This window comes from Numida meleagris, chromosome 5 (genome assembly GCF_002078875.1).
Source record: "Numida meleagris isolate 19003 breed g44 Domestic line chromosome 5, NumMel1.0, whole genome shotgun sequence".
NCBI lineage: Eukaryota > Metazoa > Chordata > Aves > Galliformes > Numididae > Numida > Numida meleagris.
The window spans coordinates 25,889,264-25,905,407 of NC_034413.1; the positions used below are offsets into that span (position 1 = coordinate 25,889,264).

At 37.9% G+C, this 16,144-nt stretch overlaps 2 long non-coding RNA genes across 3 annotated transcripts in view; both read left to right on the plus strand.

Moving 5' to 3' along the window:
- The window catches only part of LOC110399267, a 248,452-nt gene that overhangs the window by 105,608 nt on the left and 126,700 nt on the right, over positions 1-16,144 (plus strand). The gene's annotated exons all lie outside the window — the stretch shown is intronic.
- Positions 1,895-13,205, plus strand: LOC110399268. The gene is made up of 4 exons (XR_002439061.1): positions 1,895-2,600; positions 3,296-3,458; positions 3,722-3,800; positions 11,437-13,205. It is a non-coding gene; the product is annotated as an uncharacterized LOC110399268 (long non-coding RNA).

Sequence of the window (16,144 nt, forward strand, 5' to 3'; positions counted from 1 at the left end):
TCTTTGGAGATTCTTGGTAACTGTTTCACGAAAGAAGTACATGAAGTGCTTCCATGGTGTTCTGAATACTGATTTCCCACTGTACCTAATGATGTTTTTTATTGCCTGATGTCCACAAGGCACATTATCTTCTGGGACATTTTTTTCTGGTTATGCCAAGAGTGACATTTAGAAGGATGCAAATGTTCATTAGAAGGGAGATGTGGGTCTGATGGGCTGAAGTGCCTACATATCTCTAGAGAGCACTAGATTTCCCTTGTCTGAGACATTCATTAGTTTTTTTTAGGATTCAGCTTTTAATATTCACTCTAGTAAGAACAATTTAAAAAAAAATAAGGAGGTTAATTACAAAGTTCAAATGGAAATCAGGAGGGCACAAGTAGTCATTTGATATTTTAAATTAAGGGATCTAGCAAGGCTAAGGATTTTCGCAGTATGGTTTACATAATTCGGCAAACTGCAGTTTTTCTCGGGTGTATTTGGAATCTAACCTAGAGAAGCTAAGCTCAATTTGAAGGGTAAGTCATTCATAATTTTCTGTTATTTCTGAGTATTGCATGTGGATACTGCAATATTTACGTGAACACAAATCAATGGCTTGCCTCAGATGCAAAGGACATCATTAATATTCTGGAGAATGACAGAGATTCTTCTGTGTCAGGGTTCTGTAAGCCTGAGAAATGAAGCACAGGGCCAGAAAGTTTCTCCCTGTGTCTTGCACCTCATAGAAGAAAGGCTGGAATCTTCCCTCACCAGGAAAACCTGAGGATTTTAGCTTGTCACGCTTCCTTCCTGATGATGATGTATGAAGCTTAAATCTGGAACATTTGGAAAGATGCTAACCCAACCCAATGTTTCTGGAGCAGCAGAAGTATCATCCCTCCGAACTTCTGGAGCTGATACTTAGAGCATCACTTCAACATTAGCTATACCCCTTCTTTCAATATGCATCTAAGAGCTTAGTTACTTAATAAAATATCTTAATTTAGAAAAAACATTTTTAGTAGCGGGAACAACTTTCAAAACAGCAATAAATATCCACTTACCTGTCAAGAAAACTGAAGATAGGTTAAGTTCCTATAGTCTAATGAATTAAAAGCAAAAAGAATAATGAAGTATGCATGGCTGCGTTTGCAAAAAGTGTATACAGCATAATTTCCCTGGAAGCAATGTCCCTAATCTCCTTTGAACTGCCAGAGGATTTGTTATTTGAGACTGCCCTTCTTTACCCCTTCATTTGCTTTCTGTTCTTATCCCATGATGGTGTTTTCTTTGTTTTTCAAAGAGCATAATTGCTTTTTGGTGTTTAGGTAAAACTCTTAAAAACACTCTAAAAATGTTTCACAGAAACTGATGACTCCCACTCACAACTCAGGCAAGGATGAAGTATTTGGATTGATATCTACTTCTTTAGTACAAGATGCATTTTTTCAACTTCCTGGGTACAGTGATAAAAGCATTCCACGTTTTGCTAGCTTATACAGGTGGGTAGGTATTACCTCTCAAAAGCACATTTAACAGAAAATAGGAAGGAGTTATTCTTGGGCAGTTATGTCCAAACTAATTCCATTTTCAGAATGTAGACTTATTTCACTAATGCTTTTTGTATATGAAATTTTCATTTATATTCAGAACTTGCTTCCTCCCACCTCTGCCCATTGTCCTACAGATAACTCATGGCTTATGAAGTACAAGCCATATAAGCAAGCATTTATTACTAGTAAAAGCTCATATTTGTCCTGATGGGAAACCTTTTTCTCCACTGTTCTCCCTAGATAGAAGCTTTCATTTAGAAACAGATAACAGAGCAGCACGCCACAGTCCAAGGGTTGCCTTAGGACAATCTAAATATTCATTCATAGGAAGAAAGGAAATTGGGCACTGGCAGGTATTCAGAATATAGCTAATTTCCCAAACATGAATTTGCAGCTCAGGAAAAATTAGTGTCCCACATTATAAAAATATTTATGTGAATTTTTAATATCCCAAAGGTCAGAGCTATTCAGTGACAGAATTGTGGTTCAGCCCAAGGAAAAAAGAAGAGTCGCTGGGAAACTGTGGTGACAGGTTCATGCTCCGAATATTTATACCATGATCAAGACTGATGCATGAGTTTAGATAGATCTATTTGTGATTTGCCAGTGCTGTTTCTCCATGATAAGCTCTGTGTTTGTGTTCATTACTGCAGAGCTTGAGATGTTGTGAGTTGTGTACTCAAGCACACAGTGATGTTCTGCTAGTAGATGCATTAGAGAAATTAGCAATCTTCTCAATACATTTATTTTCAGTTGAAGTAATTTTAAGAAATGTTAGTGAAAGGAACAAGGAATTCCTTGTATGGCCTGCAGACAGCAGCTCTGGAGGTACTCAGTGGAGCAGCCAGTGGGTGGTACCCCAGGGATCTGTTGCCAGCAGCAGAACGGTCCTGCCCAGCACCTGTCTATGTGCTCAGCATTCTGTCAACTGCAGCCATGAGGCTGCACTCTGATAGGCATGTAGTTAGGAGCTTTCAAAGAAATCCTGCTTCTGCTGAAGTCAGTGGCAAAATTCCCATTGATTTTTCTGGAAAGAAATAGCGTTGTTTCCTACCCACATCCTAGGTACTCCCTGTGTGAATGTACTGTCTCATTACTCAGGTTACCCTAAAACTTCATCTGTGCATACACTCATAGTGACTGTAGTGGCTATTTCTCAAGATTGTAAGGTGGGATGAATGTACTCCACAATTGTGCTTTTGGATTTTGCTATGGCACTCTGAGTAAATCTGATCATGGTCACAAGATGTTTTTGCTTTCAGGTGAGGAAAATGCTCTCACGGTTGTTTGATCCAAAGGGTACTGAAGGGTTTTGACCTTCACATCATCTCTTAATAATGCACTGATCTGATATTTTGTGCTTCCATGATCTTTACAAATATTCTCCAGCATGCAAATTAAATTCTCTGTAAAACACTTGAAAAATGTCACATTAAATCATAAGCAGGGGTCCCATAATTATGAAACTACCTACAGAAAGAAAAATAAACTGAGAGCTTTCCCTACTGTGGATGGAAAATTGTTTATTGCTTGTGACTGTAAATGTCTTGATGCCTTACGTTTAAAAGAAATCCTGCAATCAGTTCTTCTTAAGATTTCAAATTTTGAATTTTGAGGTGAAGGAGTGTTTTCTGGTATGAGGGGGAAATTGTGTTCAGGTTAACCCTTCTTCTTACAGAATGTCTCTGGGACATCGTTATTATTTGTTTTGGCTAGAGAAACATATTCAAGTATAATAAAACACCATTATATGATTACAGGCAGAATTGTTCTCGACTTGGGTGTAACAGAAAGAAATCTCACTCACTAGAATGGATCTGATGATCTAAAGAAAACAGAACGTTTATTTAAAAAATGAAGAAGAAGAGAGAAGTATTGTTGCTGTGAAACTTGGAGTTTTTCTTATGGTGTATATTTTCTAAGGTATGTTATCATTGCTTATGACAGCCCAGTCAGGGAACGTACTTTTGGTGAGGCTTTAAGTGTGCTAGCAGGACACTAAGCTGTACTGGGTCCAGTGTAACTGGTAACAGAACAAAGCTTTTGTTGGCTGTTGATCAGGTGCTGATGTTGCTAGAATGTGCCTGAAGAGTGGTGGTGGCACAGAAGGCATTCATCAAAACCTAATACAAACGTTCCATGTTATTTTTTTTGTCCCGGTATTTTTATCCCATTCTATTGCTTAGATGGTGAAGCTGCTCTGAAAAGTGTCCTCATCAAATCAGCAGCCGGACACCCTGCATTTTTGGTCTCAATAAAAATCAGGTGAGCTCTGCTCTTACAGTTTATGTCCTGGAAATTCAACCTGATATCTGTACAGCTGGGGGACTCTTACTAATTCAGGCATTAATACTCATAAAGATTTTGGGGTCTATCTATGCTAGCATTATATTTCTATTGATTTTCAAACTAAAATAGGCTCTAGGTTTGTTTCCATATCCTAGTTAGAGATGTATACTTTGCTTGACTCACTAATAAAAACCAGAAGCTTGTCAAGGTTGTGAAACGGAACTGAGTTTTAGCTGCATAATTCCATGAAGAACTGCAAAGGGATCTCAACAAAGAGTTGAAATTCAGTGAATTTAGCAAGTTTTTAGCTTTACAGGGGCCATCATCATCCCTGTTTATGTGTAACACTCAAGCTCTGAGCTGAATGGCTCTGTTCTTTGCAAAACAGCTCCTATCCTAGAAGCAAACCTGCTTGTCTGCTGCCTGACAATAGCCCGAAATGTAATTTTCTGGTCTTCTCTGTATGTATGTCCTGCAGTGAACCCACAGGAATGAGTTTCTTACTATCATAAGTACAGTATGAAATAAAAGGGAAACACACAAAAAGCATATAACTTTATGGGACAGCTTCAAGTGCAATATTTATCTAACCCAGAAAAAGAAGTTGAAGGCTGCTGGGGGCACAGAAGGACATTTGCAATGGCAGCCAAACTAAAAAAGACAAATAGCTTGAGCAAGGCTTTTGATCTATTAAAGGAAAGTCTCATGAAGATCAGGTGAATATATTTTGTCTCCTTTCAGTTTTACATTGAAAACACCAGAAAAAATTATGAATGTCTGACAAGTACTGAAATAAATTAGATGCATTTAGTACCACTATAATGAGAGCATTTGTAGTTTTCGANGGGGGGGGTTAGTGATTTCTTGTTTATTTATTTGTTTGTCATGTGAGTGATGGTTTTTCATAGACCCTCTGTCTATTAGTTGATTTTTTGGGATATTTTTTGTTTGAGTTGGTTTTTTGGGTTTGTTTGTTTGTTTGTTTTGGTATAGAAGTTATACCTATGCAAATTTAACTATACCTTAACAATTGTAAGAGTCAAAAGTTAGCAGTTAAACCAAAATGAAATATACTTCTACAATAGTATTTATTAAATACACTTAGCAGGGCATCTGTCCCCTTCCTGGAAGCCAGTTGCATTTCGTAGCTATAATGTGTGTTTCCTACCAAACACCAAGAATCGGGAGAGTTAGGGGTCAAGTAAAAAGCAGCAGAGACTTAGCTCTAAGTTCTGGTATGATTCTGATAATGAACTGTGAACAGCATGTCATTCAAAATTAGCCTTGACTCTGAAAATGAAATACAGTCTACAATCCAACAAAATGCTTAAATTGGTGGCATGTCTGGAATCTGCACCACAGCATTTTGTAATGTTTTTAGATACAATGCAGATCATATTTCCAGTTCAGTTATTCTGTAGTCATCCTTCTTTAAAAGTTCTGGCCTCCGACTAAAAAATATATAGAACAAATCTTTGCAAAAAAGGAACCTATCTGAAAATGAATCTGATACTAAAAAACCTCAAATATGCCTAAGTGTCTTATATATCGGAGTTTGAATGATTATGTGCTCATTGGAAGGGAACAAGATTATAAGAGAATTGTCCTGAACACAGAACCTCATTTCTTCTGTTAGTTATGGTTCATCTTTACCTAACCATTGTTTCTTCATTTATAAATAATCAAGGCTATCACATGCTAAAAATAAGAAAAGAAGAATTGAGATTTGGCATCTCAAGTTGATATGAGGAAAAAGAAAGACCTCTTGTCGGTTGTGTAGAAGAGGGAAAATATAAGGACAAGAGAAAGAAACAGCAATACTACAGTATTACTAGGTAGATGAGGCTAGGTTAAACTATGGTCTTTTGTCCCAGTTTGTCACAATCTCTTAGTATTCTTTAAACAGAGGAGACTCTGAGGATGGTTTTCTCCATTCTCAGGAGACATGTGGAGATGTAACCTGGACTGGGTGAGAGAAGTGGTCTCTGAGGTGGAGTGTGCTCTTGACGATCCATTGGTGTGTTGGGAGAAAACAGTGTTTGCATCATTACTAAATGAAGTCATTTTGTAAATAGTGCGTTCATTTTATTTCATCTTTTCTATCCTTTTTTAATGCCTTTTTTTTTTTTTATAATGCATATAACAGTTGGTACTACACGTGTACGTTACTAGTAATAACATAGCTATAAAGGGTGCATGCTTTTTAATTAAGAAAAATATAGGATTTTTTTAAATATCTTAATATCTTTAATATCTATGAGTGTACAAAAGTTTTCAAAAATATGATCAAATCTATTTGGAGACCACTAGGCATTACACAGGCCACTCTGAAAGTAATGCTTTCTATTTATTTGCATGGAAAATAAAACAGATATGAAGCATAATAACATTATTTGATTGAGCAAATTCTCAGCTACAAAACACAATTCTTCAGCATAGTGACCACCATTAGCTGTGCATTTTCACCAGCGATGAATAAGAGCCTGTGCGCTGCGCTCCCCAAAATCCACTCCAGCAGAGGTGACCCACTGTCACCATTGCTGAAGCACACCACCCACTGCCTCACTGTGCTCACATCTACTGTTTGGTCTCCATCAACATTCAGCAAACATTGAAGAATGTCACTGGGTGCAATTTTTTCTGCTCTGAGGAATTCAGTGACACACCTTTGCTTCACTTGCACTTTCATGTCAGATGCTGCTCTGTCAGACTGCCCCTCTGCTGCCAGCTGTCACATGGCAACAGCAGGTAATGGAATATTGTCAGGAAGGTTCAACCTCTACTGCCATACCACCAACATCCACCTCTGATGTAATAAAGTAGGAGGCATTACTTTAGGAGCAGCCCTCATATTAATGATCATGCAATCAATTGGGGCAGTTGGTTGTGCATGATTGCATGAGAGAAGGGGGAAAATGGAATTGAACCAGACCCTAAGACTATAGAATTCACAGAAAGAATCCTGGTGATTTTTAAAATATATGGTGACAATGATAGAGGACTGGAGTACAAGATATTCAACTCAGAAAAAGGAAGCAAAGCTGCTTTAGAAAAAAATAATCCGAATAGTCAACAATCACAATGGAGAAGTGTGTAAACTAGCTGTGCAGATGGGGAGTTACTAGGTAAGGGAGAGTGGAATGGGTGTTGAAACAAGTTTCTACATGATAGAACAGCACAAATGGCCAGAGATTTTGAGTAGTACTGTTGTTGTGTGTTTAGAATAGGAATTTATCATTCATGTTGGCTTGCCTTCAGTATGGCAATGTCTGGAAAATTGCACTGAGTTTGGAATATTGCTTCATCAGCAAGACATCAGCACCAAAAGGAAAGGGGAGTTTAGGAGAAACAAACTGCTATGAGTAAGGTCAAGCACATAAGATCCTTTTTATAAAACTGAAGAGATCTATTAAAATGCAACATTCTTGATTGCATACGCAGAGAAAGGTGGGGATGGGGTGTGGGAGAATGGGTGACATGTCTTTAAAAATTCTGAGACTCAGTGAGGAGAAAGAAATGGGAGAACATTAAGCAAAGAAAAACAGTTCCTGCTTTTAGATAAAATTCTTGATGATAACATGATAATGATGAATTACTTAGATTTCAGTAAAGTTCATGGTGGTATGTATTTTCTAATCACATAAAATTTTTCAGAGTATGATATCACAAAGACAGACATTATCTGAAATAGCAAGGGTGTCCGAGATAACAGAGCAGTCAGAAGAGGTCACGGGGTTTTAAACGACTGTGCAGCATCTGGGCTCCTCCCAAGGCATTTCAGTGTGGTTAAGGTTTGTTTTTTTATACTCAGGTGCATCTCTATTATGGGAAAGCAAAGGATTATTGAAGGCAGAATTCTGCTGGCATTGGATTGTTTTACATTCTTTTTTATGGTGTTCTAAGAGGGAAAATATGAGAAATATACAGTCGTGTTAGTTAAGTGATGGTTTTGTGTCATGGAAAGATGACAAAAAGCCACCAGCTCTTTCTTCTAAGTGTGCAGATGTATTGCTGTAATGGGTTATGACAGTCTGTAGATAGTGAGACAGCATGTAGGCACTTTTATATAGTGAAGTCAGGGAAGAGGTGATTATCCATGGACTCAATATGGGAAAGGTGAAGTACTTGCGCAATTGTTTGGCAGAACTGATGTAACTGTTTTTTTCTAGGACACTGTTTTCCTGCTAACTCTTCATTCAGATCCAAGGTCTCTTATAAATAGTCAGTGATTTACCATTTCTTACCTAACCTTGAGAAATTCATTGTTGTTTTCCAAAGAAAAGTCGATTCTTGATGGTTTTTTTTTTCACTATGGGGTACAACTGATTTATCACATAAGATGAAGAATCCTAAGCATGTTTATAAAGTGACATAATTGTTTTCTAGTGCATTTAATTTGTACCATTTCTGATTGTCACATTATACTTTACAAAGGTTTACAAGAACAATCGTAACTTGAAGACCTTATGGTTTTTCTTGTATACTAGCAAATTTAGACAGTAACCAACCTGATTTGCTCCTGTCAGCAGTTTATTTTTCTCTCTCAAAATAAAAGCCTCCCTATACTAAGGACTGCTCTATACCACAGACGAAATCAGTTCGTCTTCTGTGGTTCCTGTGCTGACCCACTAAAAACATGAAGCAATTTCTCAAAGATCTGGTACACTAACATTAGCAATCCTAAGATTTCAGTTGTCTTGTTTCATTACGTTGCAGATGTGACCTGTGCCTTAACAAGCTTATATATTTACTGCATCCTTAAAAGAAGACTTTTTAGAATATACAATGACAAGATTCAGAGTAATGTGATTCTCATCTCAGGATATAGATAATTAAATATACAAAATTCTGTTTAAACATAAGAACAAACTTTTTTACTATGAGCATGACTGAATACCGGTGCAGGCTGCCCAGAGAGGTTGCAGGGTCTCTATGGTTAGATGTGCTCAGAACCTGATTGGACACAATCCTGGGCAACCTGTTGTAGGAGGCCATGCTGTGATCAGAGGAGGTTGGTCTAGATGATCTCCAGAGGTCCCTGCTGACCTCAACAGCTCTGTGAAAAAGTCAAGCATTTCCAGAAACTAGGTATTTTACTACACAAGTTACAGCATTCGCAGTTTCTATATGGACTCTGGTATAGGTTCCTGTCCCATTTTACATAAAAAAGTTGCTCACCGTACTATCTGAAGACCTAACTTTGTGTTGAAAGTGGTACATACTTACCTTAGATGACTAATATTAGGTTTCTGTCTTTTCCAGCAGTGCTTTCACAGAAGGGAGGAGTCATAATTATTAATGGTGCAGGTCAGAGAAAATAAGAAACAGTATTTAAAAGATAAAGGAAGTTATTATTTTGGTAGTTGAAGGCACATAATGAATGGAATTACAGATACTTAAAATGTTTTAGCATCCACTGAGATGAGTACAGCTATGACTGCTCCCTAGAGTTAGGTGAAGAAGTGGATGAAATAGGTCTCTGTTAGGGTCTCTACTCAGCTCTTTTCAGGTTAGCAATTTATCTTTGAATAAAATGATGATCCTAAGAAAACTTCTATGAAAACGTCTAGACAAGAAAAAACAAAGAAGTGAAAGCACACTCAGGATTGTCAGGCAACGAGAGAATGGGGAATGCCTAATCCACAATGAATTCTCCCCTCCCTTTTCTTTTCCTTATGTTATTGTCCAGATCTCACCTGGCTTTGATTTCCAAGAAGCTTTATTTCAATGAATTTAGAGGACTTCAGTTGGCTGGGAGAATAAATGCAGGCCAGCCTTATTCCTAATCCTTTTCAAAGTCTCAAGGACTAATAGGCTTTTCTCTGACTCATTAATGATTTAATTCAGTGAAATCCATTTTAATGTGTGGCCCTGCACCAAATTATGAGAACTGCTTGAAGGAGAGGCTGCTTATTATGAAAGAGCCCCTCATAGGCACTGCAGACTTCATTCATTCTGTTTGTAACCCTGTTTTCCTATCTGTTTGTAACTAACTTACCCAGTCTGCAGACTCAATAAATATGAAATTAATTTGTTTTCTGTTGATATAAGTGATTATACTTAGACGTAATATTAAAGTTGATCTCTTGCTTATGTTAGCTTCAAAAGGTAATGACATTACAGTAGGAATCTTGTACTTCAACTAAAAACATTCTCAGTTAACTCATTAAGACAGAATTCCCAGAGGAAAGGTTGACTGCTGAGTTGAATATGCATCTTGGACTCCAAGCAGTACATATTAAATTTAGGACTTCTTTGCCAAAGGGCTTGCAGAACTGAGCTGGTATATATGGAAGCAGCTGGAGTTAGCCAGGAAGGAGGCTCTGGCTGGCAACTGGTATTGAATGAGGTGTTGTATACACTGAGTTTTGTCCGGTACAAATTTCTTGACGATGCAGGAAGAAGCTGGATCTCCTGCAGCAAGTGATGGAAAAAAATGGGAAAAAATACACATACATAAACTAAGGGATGATACTGCCATTTTGTAGGTAGGGGAAATGTAGGCCCAGTTGGATAAGTTCACCTCATCAGACTCCACTGGTTGTGTTACAAAGCAGGAGACTTAACCCATGTCTTCAAAGTCCCAGATTACTGTTAGAAGCTCTTAACAGACTGCTGAATAATTCCAATGGAAACAACCTCTCAGCCACAGGATGGAGTCTCAGCTATCATTCAAATCTGGGCTGATAGAGATCTCAAAAAAATTGTTCAAAATTGTGTTTCTGGAAACCAATTGCATTTTTAACTAGGGGTTAAACTAGTTAACTAAACTGTTAACTTCTTCTAAAGGATGAGTTTGTATACTTAACCTGTTGCTAGTGCACAAATGGTACTCCATTGTCTGCTGGAGACATATGAGCAAGTTAATGGAAAAGGTCACTCAGCACTTATTAACATTAAAATCTCATTTAGAACTGCTGCTCCCCTTGAGGGTGCTTTGGTTCTCACAGTGCATTGGGTTTTATACTGCTTTCCAGTGTTTGGAACCTGGGGTATTTCATCGCTCCTTCTGAAAGCTAATATCAGCAATGAAGGGGTGAGTTAGGTGACGCGTAGATCATTGCTGCTACATCTGAACTGCTGTTGAACCCAATTCCACACTCTTCTTCTCATGCTCTTTTAACTTATAGCAAGTTCTCTAAAAGTGTAGAAGAGCTGGGAAAGAGCTTTTGGCGTGGCTTCAGTGCAACTTTGCTTTATTCCGATCTTCCAAATGGATGGAGCTCTTCCATAACAACTTCCAGATACACTGCATGGCATTCCTGGCAGCCTGCTATCCAAAGCCACCTGAGAGGCAGAGATTGAGGGGAAATCTTGTCTGGATTATGCTGTCAGCAGGCAGTAGGGGCATAGGCTTTAGTAGATATAATTAATATAAAATACCTACTTGCAGCTTAGCTGACCTTACTTACCTTTATAGATCACTATATCACAATCAGAGGTTCCTGTGTCACCTTTTTCAGGTTATGAATGAGCAATTCTATTTTAGCCCAGTGTAACCCGTCTAGGTGTGTAAATATTGCACTCAACACCATACAGCATCTTCTCAGAGAACACTTAGTCAATAATATCTGCTATTTGTGGTTTGTTCCCTCATCTTTTTTCCACACAGGTAGATGAGGCCAGCTTTGTTGTAGAAGATTCCAGAGTTTCTTCTTCGAGTGTGTTCTGCTGGAGATGTAAGGTACAAATTCTCCTCTCTGAGCATTAAAGGTGATAAAGGGACATGCCGCACTGGTCTGCAACAGCCACTGTTTCCTAAGGGATCAACCTCCTTGGGCTGCACTACAACATGGACATTGCTTTGGCCATTTGTTTTTACTTCTGTTGCTGAATGAGTTTCTCATTAATGTTCTCATGAATGTTCAGTATGGATTATTTAAATGTGTCTGACACTGTGTATTAATAATAGCATAGTGACAAAATTAACTACAGAACTTTGTTACTCGATCAGAATATCATACCCTATTATTCATTAAAAATAACAAAAATCTCTGTTCTGCTTCCAACAGAGAAGAAACTTTTGTTTTTAGTGTTATTTTATCTGTCACAGGAAAGAAAAACAAAAAAGTTCTAGAGTTTCAAACCTGAAATGTGCCATTAGAGAGCATTACTATCTTGTCTGATAAATATGTTCACTTTTGATATTTTCCTGTTTCTTTTTCTTCCCATTTCTCTGAATGACTAAATCAGTGTGTTCTCAGAAATCCTGATACTTTCTTATGTGAGTCCAGTAACTTCTCAAGCTGTGCAACATGATGTCACCCACTCTATAAGACTCCAGAATTTTTCAATAATACCTAAGTTTAACAGTGCGGAATCACATTGTTTCATTTCCTCATTCTTATTGATTTGTTATAATAAATAGTCATACAGAGAAACATACAACCAGAAATTGATAGACCTTGTCTGTGCATCTCTACAACATTTAGCACTGCTGTATAAAAAATCTCTTCTGCTTACTCTTGTGCCATAAATATATACATACTAAAAAATTAATTCAGAGGAGGAAAATAAGGCACTACCTATTTTGGGCCAGCAAAACAAAATACAGTCTCTGATGTACATATCAGGCTACTTCTCATTACCTTTCAAACATGCCCCACAAAGCCCTTCTAATCATACATAATCTAAAAGCAAACTGATGAAAGATAAATCTTTGATTTTTTTTCTTTATCCATACTGTGGCTTTTGTAAGAGTGCTTTGATTTATTTCCACATGAGGAATTAGGGTCTTAATCGCAATTAGCATACTTGAGTGTTGTGTTAAATGCTAATCTGAGGGTTGTCTTTTTGTATATTTTAAGAAATAAAACTCAGAGGGCTATGTAATAAGACTAGGCAAAATTTCTGGAGTTTGCTTTGCTGAAATTACAGGTTAATGTCATCTGAATTTGCAAACTGATTTGAATTTAAGCTGTGTGAAATGTTTGCAGTGGAACTTGAAGCTGAAAATACATCTGGTTTGAGTATTTGAAGGAAATACTTAGTCTGCGCGCACACTTTTCAAATGGACTTGAGTTGAAATATGCACTTACATACTCAAAATGTTTACCTGACACTTAATATGAAGGCAAGATCCACCACATCTAATACATTTCATGTGGAGCTTTGGGACATGTTTGAAACAAATCTCAGTTGGCTTAGTCTGGTCTTGTTCCCCATGGAGTCACTGTTTACACTGAAAAATTGGAACTGCATTTATTTGTAACAGCTGAGAAACTGATCCAGCATATTGAGAACTGCAGTCATGGAAACATGTATGCATGTGTTTATGTGTAGATATCAGAAAAAATTTCCTCCATATTTCTTCTGAAATGTAAACTATGGGAAAATTCATGTTTTCTTCATAATGAAAGATTAAAATGCTTTAAAAAGTTGTGTAATTATTTTCCACTTCAGATGCTTCGAAGAAACATTCTCCCAAAGATACCATACTACAAATTGAACTTTACTGCCCAGTGCAGACTCCCACCAGTCATATCAGCACCTCCTGGCCTGGTGGAAGAGGCAAGCTGAGAGACACTGCTGCCTGCAGCCAGCAGCCACATGAGCTGATGTTCCTGTTCCCAAGCTGGCTATTAGAAGTGGGTTGCAGATATTCCTATGATCCTGATACTGCCTCACACACAAAGATGGGAAAGTGATAAATGGCACAAGCTCCCACATTGTGCACAGCAGTATGTGACAGCCAGACCAGTGGTGCCAGAGTCTTCTCGGGAACTGTTTAAAAGCAATTCTTCATAAACCTGCTGATACCTTAATCCTCAAGGCTGGCTGCAATGACACACTAAGGGGACTGTTAGTAAATAATGAAAACCTCTTGCAACATACACTGGTCTTGAAATTCCCTACATCCTCTGTTATACCCAAATAAAGCTTCCCTGCGCAAGAATCGTTGTTTTCCTGTCTCCCTCTACACTACATCATCATTCTTCTGGCTCAGTGGCTGGACACTGAGAAAACCTTTTGGTTTCCAAGAAGTCCTTGGGGAAAAATAGATCCCAGACAGAGAGCTGCAACTTTCCATGTTGTCAAAGCCAACTGAGGGCCTATAAGCTGTGCACAAGCTCACATTCATCTTACAGCTGGACCAGGGGGAATAATCAGCAACTAAAGAAGACATTACATTGGATCAGTTTTCACTGAAAGGCTATCAAGACACACAGTCCCTCTCTGCTGTCCAGAGGCAATGTGGCACTCTGCTGAAATACTATTAGGAGGATGAGGTGGGACACAGAATCAGTTACTTTAGCAGGTGTATGCAATATATTTCAGTTTATTTTGAGAAACACATCACTGAATAGGTTGTTTCTTTATGGGGTCATTCATGAGCTCATAGAGATTTTTTGCTTGGGCTTTGTTGGTAGGCTTGTACACTACTTTTGAAAATTGCATCCATTTAGTTCTGAAATAGAGCAAATGGCCTAAGCTAACAGATAATAAAAGCTATTCCAAAAAGAGAAAAGTGTCATTCAGAGGGTTCTAACATGAGTTTAGTGCACAAAAATCTGGAGCATCTACAAGTTTAGACTGCTTTTGGCTAAGGACTTGCACACAGTTCCATTTGGGGGCCTGACTGACTTGTAAAATGTTGAGTCCTTGCAAGTGTCAATGCACCTAGTGTTTTCATTGGAAAATTCCGTAGCAGCTTCACTCTGCAGAAGATGGAATCATCTCTGTGTAATGAAGACTCTATTCAGTCCTCTAATGAAGCAAATTCAAGAAAGGGGAAAAGAGGATGGACATATTAGCCAACAGGTCAGCTATGCTAACAGCTGAAATACCTGATGATAGTTCTTCCTTTATTTATAATGTGAATTACATACTGCTGCACCTTCTCAGGTAATACTGATACTTCTCAAAATAGCGGGAGCAGAATGAGAGTCCTCTCATCTCTACTCTCCATCATACATTCCCTTTGTTCTTTTTCTTTCTTCTTTTGGGATGTGTAGTGTTTTTTGGATACTGAAAGAATCTGCATGACCTGCTAGTGTATGGAAATCTCTATCTGGATAGCTATATATGACCGTATGAAAGGAGTTTACTGCAAACTTTGAAATGATCTTCTGTTTTTTCTTTTTATGATGCCACAGATCAATTTTTATAATCATAATATGACACCTCAGGCTGTACTTTGTTTCTTCATAATCACAGTTTTTGTGCAGGTGAGGCCTCATGGATCCATGTTGTGTCTCCCATTCCAGCCTAGACATCTGACTGTGACCAAGCAGCAAGTCCCTTGATATATAAATTTTCCATCCCCTAGTGTACCTGTCCTCAAACTTCTTTAGAACTGCTTGCAAAATTTGCTAATGTACAAAACGAAAATCAAATTATAGTTGTCATATCCTTCTCATTAGCCTCTGTCCCAAAACAATTCAAAGTATAAATAGAAATGTTGACAACTCAAGGTAAACGTTTAACCTGGGTTATTTTTGAATTGCCTTCCTAGCAAACAGGACTCAAATAAGCCAATTTGAACAACTCTGTTCCCTCCAGGACGGTTTTGTTTTTTGAGCAGTTCTATCCCTAATTTGTATGTCAGTCTCCAGAAACAAACATTGAACCAAACTTGATACCTGCCTTTGTTTTCGACTATCGTATTTCTAGCAAGCAGCCTGTTTTGCTTGCTTGCTTGACTTCACTAGCAATCCTGCCAGGATCTCAGGCCTTAAGTTTCACAGGAGTCACTTAAGGTTTCTGCATGTTTTGTAAAATAGTATTTGCTGAATGCTTCCTAAATCCATACCTCCCTCTGCTTAGATTTGCTTTTATTTTTAATTCATGTGAAGTAAATGCACATTTCTCTGCAGAAATGTCTGACCTTAAACTAAGTTGATGTGGGATTGTGATGTGCTGATGGATATCTGCCACTGAACTTCAGTGTTCAAGTGCAAGGACATAGTCTGCTTGCAGTATCTCTTGATCACTGAGGTTTCTACTCAGCTGTATCTTCTATGGAAAGTTGTTTGGTGTCACCAAAATACGGAATGCTTTTTTTGCAAATGACCCTTGGACTTATGACTGCCAGAATATACGGGCAGATAGTCCTATCCCATATTCCAGAGGATGTCTTTCCCTTTAGTGAAATAGAAGAATAGCTACTTTGAATAGATGATAAAAAAATAAAATAAAACACAAAGAAGAAAACCCTGGCAATGTTTGTTAGATTTTAAAAGGCATTTGTATTTACTCTGAAGTCATCTAAATCCTACCTGCCCTTCATGCTCACAAGGGGATGAGCTTGAAAATCTGTTTTTATCATTCCAACTGTGGATAATTGAATTAACATCTCAAGTCTGACAGAGTTTCTTGGG